This window comes from Cyprinus carpio, unplaced genomic scaffold (assembly GCF_018340385.1).
Source record: "Cyprinus carpio isolate SPL01 unplaced genomic scaffold, ASM1834038v1 S000000699, whole genome shotgun sequence".
Classification (NCBI taxonomy): domain Eukaryota; kingdom Metazoa; phylum Chordata; class Actinopteri; order Cypriniformes; family Cyprinidae; genus Cyprinus; species Cyprinus carpio.
In genome coordinates this window covers 4,603-12,159 of record NW_024873432.1, presented here as the reverse complement: position 1 = coordinate 12,159, position 7,557 = coordinate 4,603, and the positions used below count along the sequence as shown (strand labels likewise).

Here is a 7,557-nt window from a genome sequence, read left to right as displayed (position 1 = left end):
TACGTATCTCTCACCGTAACATCCTCTAACTCCAAGTACTTTCCAGCAGCTCTAATAATGATTTTGATTCTTTCTGTTCTGCTTTCAGTTTGGGGGGAGCAATTCACCACTTCTGCTATGAACGTTACAAATGATACTTTGTCAAAACTCACTTCATTCTCTTTACTTTCAATTGCTTTGGGTGTCTGTTTTACATTCTTTAGAGCCTCAGTGTATGATATTCCTTCAGCCGCTCTGACACTGCATTTTTCCTTACTTGACATCCTCCATTTCCTGCACTGACATCACCTACAAAAAAAAACCACCCAACATTTGCCATACTCATGATCACCTCCACATCGCACACATCTCAGTTTGCCTCTACACACTGCCGCAACGTGACCAAACTTTTGGCATCAAAGTTTAACACTACTGAAAGACTGTATGTCTTTTCGTTATTTCTGATGCACTTAAGCCATCTGACATAACTTATTGCTGCCCCAGTTATATTTCTTTTGATTTTCTCAATTGAAACTTCAGTTGGAATCCCTGTTATCAGACTTCTAACCCAATTATTTTCTTCTGGGATTGAACATACAACTTTATGCCTGATCAGTGATTTTATTCCCAGAGCCTTTTTTTTTTTTTTGCTGCCTACTGTCTTTAGAGAACAACATCAATTTTCCATCCCTCAAGGTCTTAATACTTTCAATCATCCCTAATGTTTCTTTCAGTGTTTTTGTAAGTTTCACAGGGTTAATGACATTCAATTCAATTCAATTCAATTCAAGTTTATTTGTATAGCGCTTTTTACGATACAAATCATTGCAAACCAACTTTACAGAAAATTAAGCTTCTACAATATTTAGTAGTAGCTTATCAGTGATGACTGTCAGTTTGTGCATGTGCATACGGCAGAAATGTTTGGAAAAATCAATAAAACACGTAAACAAACAGACGATTGACGCTATTTACAGCAATTATGCAATCAAACTTATAGCAAAATGTAGTAGTTCTGTATGTTGTCTCTGGGTTAGCATCATCTGAGGTCCTCTGAGGGGCTGGCATCATCTCTTCTCAGGTGTTCTGGATCCAGACTGGAGCTTGTGTAAATCCCTACCGTACCACGGGATGTAAATCCAGTGGCAAAACAGAGAAATAAATAGAGACATAATTAGCGTAGCTGCTGTTCCAGCCAAGTAAAATTAATTAGTTAACAGAATCAGTAGCAAACTTCAGCAATACCTTATATTCCTCTTTTCTCCTTTTTGCCTGGTGATTTCCCTTTTCACTGTCCGTTTCTGAAATTTGTCCCCAACTTTTCTTTCTTTTCTGAGTTTCTACCACTTTCCTTTGTTACTTGCATTGCCTCCACTCTCCGAATCAACCACTAAACCACACAATTCCCTACCACCACAGGAATCCACATCATTTCCTACCATCAGAGCTCCAGGCACAATCCAGCTTGTCTACCAACTGCCAGCCTTCCACTACCAGCTTCCCCCAGACAGGCTTGACAGCCTTGATGATGATCCACGCGTCAGTTTCTTTTTTCAGCCACCACGCCTCCCGCTTCCCTGACTGCATTTCCTATAACTCATTACTTCCGACCCATCATGCCTGATTGATTTCACCTGTTGGTCATTACCTATGCCTATATAAGCCTGGTTCAGCTTAGCTACTCTTGTAAGGTCTTGCATGTTATGGCTGCAGTTCTAAGCCTTTATCCTGGTTCTTGCATTAAGCCTGTTTATCGGATTACTCTGCTCATTCTAGCCTTGAACTCTCTCATTGTTTGGACTGGCCATTGTGTTTGGAACTCATACCTGTTTTGACTACGACAGGATTATCCCCTACTGCATTGCACTTGATCTCCAGCCTTCTCGTGGTCCCCATGCAGTTTTGTGACAACAGTCATGAGGCACATGTTTCTGTTTCTGAGTTTGTGATTTGGAATGACTTCTGAAACTAGTAGTGTTTAACTCAGTGGTTTATGTATGTCCAGTTTTTCAATTGTCAACTTATAAGTGCGAGTGTGTGAAAATCTGTGTTGCAGAGAAAAAACAGGGTTTGCAGACATCTGAAAAAAGCAGGTTCTCATTGTATCCGGGTTTCTGAAGGTTCACTGTCGTGCTCCTAAATGTGACTGTAATTCCAAGGGAACACAAGACGGAAACATGGTTTGCAACATGGTCACAGTGTCCACTAATTTTCCAATTCCTCCATAAGGACCAAGAACAAAGCACCTGGTGTCACTCACACCATGCTCAGGGTTTAGTCCTGATCCACCAGTGAGCACGCAGGGAAGAAGCAGCATTTAGAGGAAGATTTAAAGATCATTTTGGAGGTAAGAAAGTTACGTTTTTTTTTTGCTCCTACTTAATTTGTGTTAGCAATGTCTGCTTGCTGGCATGATGTTATTCTAGGTTTATCATTATGACACTGAATGGTAACACAATGGTGTTTGTTGTTGAAAGGGAAGCACATTTGCCTCATTAATTCAGTTTGTGTCAGCACACTCGGTTTGATAACGTCAGGGTTTGAACAAAAAAGCTTTAAAATTTCTTGGATATGATAATCCTGCATTTTATTTGTACGGTTTGGGTTGTACAGGCAGGAATGGTCATCCATATGTTAGAGTTTAGTTAATAATTGTGCAAATATCTAAGAAAAATGGTAATCATTGCCATAGGTTAGGTTTTATTTTTTGAGTAGTATCTTGAGCAATTTTATTTTCAAACGAAATGTAGTTATGTTTAATGATGCCTTTAAAAAGTCCTTCACAATCAGTGACAGTAACACACAAACCCTAGTTGCTGTTATGAAAATCAATAGATACAACAATGAAATGGGGTTGTATGGACCAAAATGAAAGTTTATTTTTAATGACATTCATGTCTCAGTTGCCACTCGAGCTTCGCAGCGCCAATCCAAAATTTTCACTTTTTGGCTATAACAGATGAGCTGTCTTAAGAAGGTCAGGTGTTCTTCCACTGTCATCCATGCCCGCTCTTCCACAGTGACAATCATAGTACCAATTTATGGCATACACAGCTTGAAACTTGCAGGCGGGTTAATAGCGAAAGTATAACTAGTGACAACTTGTTTACACCAATGAAACAAAGCCCGCCCCCTTCTTTCAGCATGTTACCGATGAATAATGTGTATTGACATTTCTAGACACACCAACACAGAGCCATTCCTAGCTGTATTTGATTAGCTCTCTGATGTACTTCAGATTTTGAATCTGTGATCTAATTTTAGTTTCTTTGAAGATGTTCCCCCCCCTCTGTTTTCCATTTGTGTGTGGAGGGGTTCACCATGTCATTGACGGTTAAGAAGAATGGTGCAGTTTGAGGATGATCGGGGTTGTGGTGGCGATCTCCGGGTGGCCGTGCTGTCCCGGTTTGGCTTTCCGTGGGCGCGCCCCTTTGGCAATCCAGTGGCCCGTATCGGCTCCCGTTGCCCCTGGGGTTTTCCTTCCATGTCCCTCTGGGCGGACGGGCAGGAACCCGTCTTGGGCCCTCTCGACCCCCGCCCGTACGCCCGGTGCCCCCCTCCTTCCCCCCCCCCCCCCTCCCCCCCCCTCCTCCCCCCCCCCCTCCCCCGCCCCTCCTGGCTTCTCCCTTTTTCCACTTGGCGGTCCTGCGTTCCCACTCGTCCCCTCTAGGCCCGGCGTCCTGCGCCAACCCCCCAAAATCTACACCAACTCATAAACGGGAGAAAATAAATGTAGAGACATACCTTAGCGTGAGCTCGTGTTTCCAGACAATAAAATTTATCATTAGTTAACAGGAATCAGTAGCAAACTTCAGTCAATACCTTTATATTCCTCTTTTCTCTTTGCCTGGGATTTCCCTTTTTTCACTGGCCGTTTCTGAAATTTGTTCCACCAACGTTTTTTTCTTGTCCGAGTTTAGTTTCTAACCACTTTTCCTGTTTTGTTACAGGCATATGCCTCCAACTCTGCCGAAATCAACCATTTCATCCTCCATTTCTGCACGCATCTCTTTCCGAAGAAATCCATCACTTCTTACCATCAGAGCTCCAGGCACAATCCAGCTTGGTCTACCAACTGGCCAGCCTTCCACTACCAGCTCCCCAGACAGAGTTGGACAGCCCTGATGATGATCCCACGTTTCAGTTTCTTTTTTCGGCCACCACCGCCCTCAGCCCCCTGGACCTGCACATTCCCATAACTAATTACTGGCCTCATCATGCCTGATTTTGATTTCACCTGTGGGTCAGTACCTATGCCTATATAGCCCTGGTGTGTTCAGTTACTCTTTTGTAAGGTCTTGCAGTGGTTATGGCCTTGCAGAGTTCTAAGGCCTTTAATCCTGGTGCTGGGTATTTTATTGTCCTGTTTATCGGGATATTGAGATTGATAAATACTCTGTTGTGCCTCAGCCTTGAACTCTCTCTTCATTGTTGTGGCACTGTGCTTATTGTGTTTTGACACGCATTACCTTGTTTGGACTTCCGATTTGTGGGATTTTATTCCCTATAATAAATACTTCTGCGCACTGGTATCGCAAGCCTTCGTGTCCCCCTGCAGTTTTGTGACAAACAGGCAGGAGGCACATGTTTCTGTTTGAGTGTTGTGACATTGGAATGACGTGGAACAAAAAATAGTAATGCTTTTAAAATCCTCAAGTTGTTTACCGTGTATGTTCCAGTTTTTCACATATTGACTATTAAGTAGGCGAGTACGTTCATGTGTTGTGAAAAATCAGTGGTTGCAGACAAAAAAAAACAGGGGTTGTCTCGTAAGTCAGTACAATCCTGGGAAAGCCAGGTTCCTCATTGCTCATCCTGGTTTTAGTTGCAACGGGTGACTCCTAAAATGTGACTGTAATTTGACATAAGAACACAAGACTGGAAATGGTTGCAACATGGTAGTGTGTTGTTTGTAAGACTTTTCCCATTCCCTACCATACGGACCACAGCAACAAATCACCTGTTTGCACTTCACACATGCTCAGTTTGTTCCTATTCCACAAGTGAGAGCAGAGAGGCAGGGGAGGAAAGCAGCATTATTTAGAGGAGCGGGACTTGATAAAGCTAAGTTTGAGGTAAGAAAAAGAAAAGTTACTGTTTTTTTTTCTCTCTACTTTATTTGTTTTTTTGTAATAGCACTGTCTGATTTGAATGTGCATGAAATGTTAGATTCAGGATTGATCATTATGACACTGCTGTAACACCAATGTGGTTTAGTTGTTGAAAATGGAGACATTTGCTCATTTAATTCAGTTTGTGCCAACACAACTCAGTTTTGTGTTAAGTCAGTTGTTGAACAAAAAGCTTGAATTTTAAAAATCTTTCTGTGCTTATGATATCACTAGCATTTTTAATTTGGTACTGATCTTGGGGGTAAGGGGTAAAGGTCACCTGGAGGAGGATAGGTCTCATCAATCTGTTTTTACCTGCCGAGTTTCGTTTTATATACTTAACCTATTCTTGTGCAAATATAATAAACGTGTACTCCCCGATTACTAGGTTAGTTTTTATTTTTTCGTTACACTATATACCCTTTGACATAGCGAGAAGTGTTTATTATATGTGCTGTCCAACCAGAATATGATGAGTTTTCATGCTTTTACATGTATTGAAGGCATTTTACAAAGCACCGGTCCTTCACAATGTCCAGTGACCAGTTAACAGATTCCACAAAACCAACATACTGATTGCACAGAGGCTACCTATGACACTAGAATTAATGTAGATACAAAATTAAATCGGAGTTTGTTTTCGATCGAACCAAAATGACATTTTAATTTTTACCCATGCACATCATGTTACACTTTGACTCACGGTGAGACGCACTTCGAGCCTAGCACTGCAGGCCCATCTCTTTATACTCACAGCAGATCAAAAACGATTCTTCACTTTTCTGGCTATACCCGATGCAGACTGACTTAAGAGGGTTCATGAGACTGTCATCCTGCACCGTATTTACCAAGTAGTGACAATCACTTAAGATAGCAATTTATGTAATAACAGCTTGGGGAAAAGACTGTTGCAGCGGACGGAGTTAATCGGACAAGTATAAGATATTGGAACACTTGTTTACGTACACCACAAATGAAAAAAAAAAAAAGACAAAGCCACAAATTTCTTTTTAAAATATTTGTAATCTGAATTAATTTTATTGACCATTTTAGTAGACACACACACAAGAGACATTCATTAATGTATTTGAGATTTAGATCTCTGATGTTAATTCAGAATTTGAATCTGTGATATAGATTTTCAGATTTCTTTGTACAGTTAATGTCCTACCAACCCACTTCTCTGTGTTGTTGGTGTGGTTATTGGGAAATTGCGTGTGGAGGGTGGTTCTACCACATTTTCATTGACCAGGTAAGAAGAATGGATGCCAGTATTGGAGAAGATCGGAAAGCGTTCACTGGGTGAGAGGATCTCAGGTGAAGGCCCTGTGTCAAGGTTTGGCTTTACCAGAATGGCAGAACAGAAGGGCTGATACCCTTTGGCAACCAGCCTGGCCAAAATCATCAGGAGTAAGTCACACACTTTCAAAACTGGTCGAGTGTTTCACTTCACCACTGTCCCTCTGGGGGGAACGGAGAGCAGGAACACGTCTTGGAGCCATCAAATTCAAGACCAGTAAGAAAGGAGAATTTTTTTGCAAAATGACGAGCTGGGGTCTAAAACAAGAATATCCCTATTGATATAGGCTCTGGTTTATTGTTTGGGAGTTGTCGGAAGAGCTGGGGCAGATATTGACTGTATGGGGATTCATGTTTCTCAATGAAGTTCAATCACACGGTTCTCACTAATGTCAGACTATCCCACAATAAACTTAACTGAAACCACAGGTGACCGTGGAAGTACCTCAAATCTGTCACTCTTACACAAACAACTCCTCTGAAAAAAAACAAACATCAAACGGTTGAAACCTCAAAGAAAGTGATCGAAACATCTTCATGGTCAATGAGTGTCAGCTTTACAGCAACATTTAGTGTGGAAGGTGAAGGCAGGGATTCCAGAGATTGTAGAAGCTTCTACAGGATACAGTTTCTCCAGTGTTGAGCAGAAGAAAGTACTACAGCCATGTGAACACCAATGAGAAAACCCGAAACTCTGACTACCACTATAGATGTGCCACCAAGAAAGAAGGTGGATGTTGACATCACCATCGGCAGAGCCACGTCTGACCTGCCTTACACTGGCACAGTGAAGATCACTTGCAAGTGACGGCAGGTGTTACAGTATGAAAAACCAAGGGTCAATACAAAGGGATCACTTACACTGATATCAAAGTGGATACTAAAGAATCTGATCTGTAATGTTAAGACAGATTGTTCTTGGCTGGGCTTTATCTGATTTTACCAGCAATGTATCACTTTTACATTAATTGTTTTGCTTTTGTTGTCATAGCACGTTGCACACACATAGATAATCAAAAAGGGGCTTGAGCACCTGCCCTTTTTTATTTCTTGAGAGAAAAGTGCCCTTTTTTTTTTCCAATTTATTTTTTATTTTTTTAATAAATGATTATATGTATTATATGTGCGTGCAGTGTGTGTGTTTCTAGTATTGCACATACTTTCCTGT

At 41.3% G+C, this 7,557-nt stretch overlaps 1 pseudogene; it reads left to right on the top strand.

The window, feature by feature from the left end:
• The first annotated feature begins 3,322 nt into the window (after nucleotides 1-3,322).
• On the top strand, nucleotides 3,323-7,197 carry LOC122143056 (annotated as a pseudogene).
• Nucleotides 7,198-7,557: the final 360 nt, after the last annotated feature.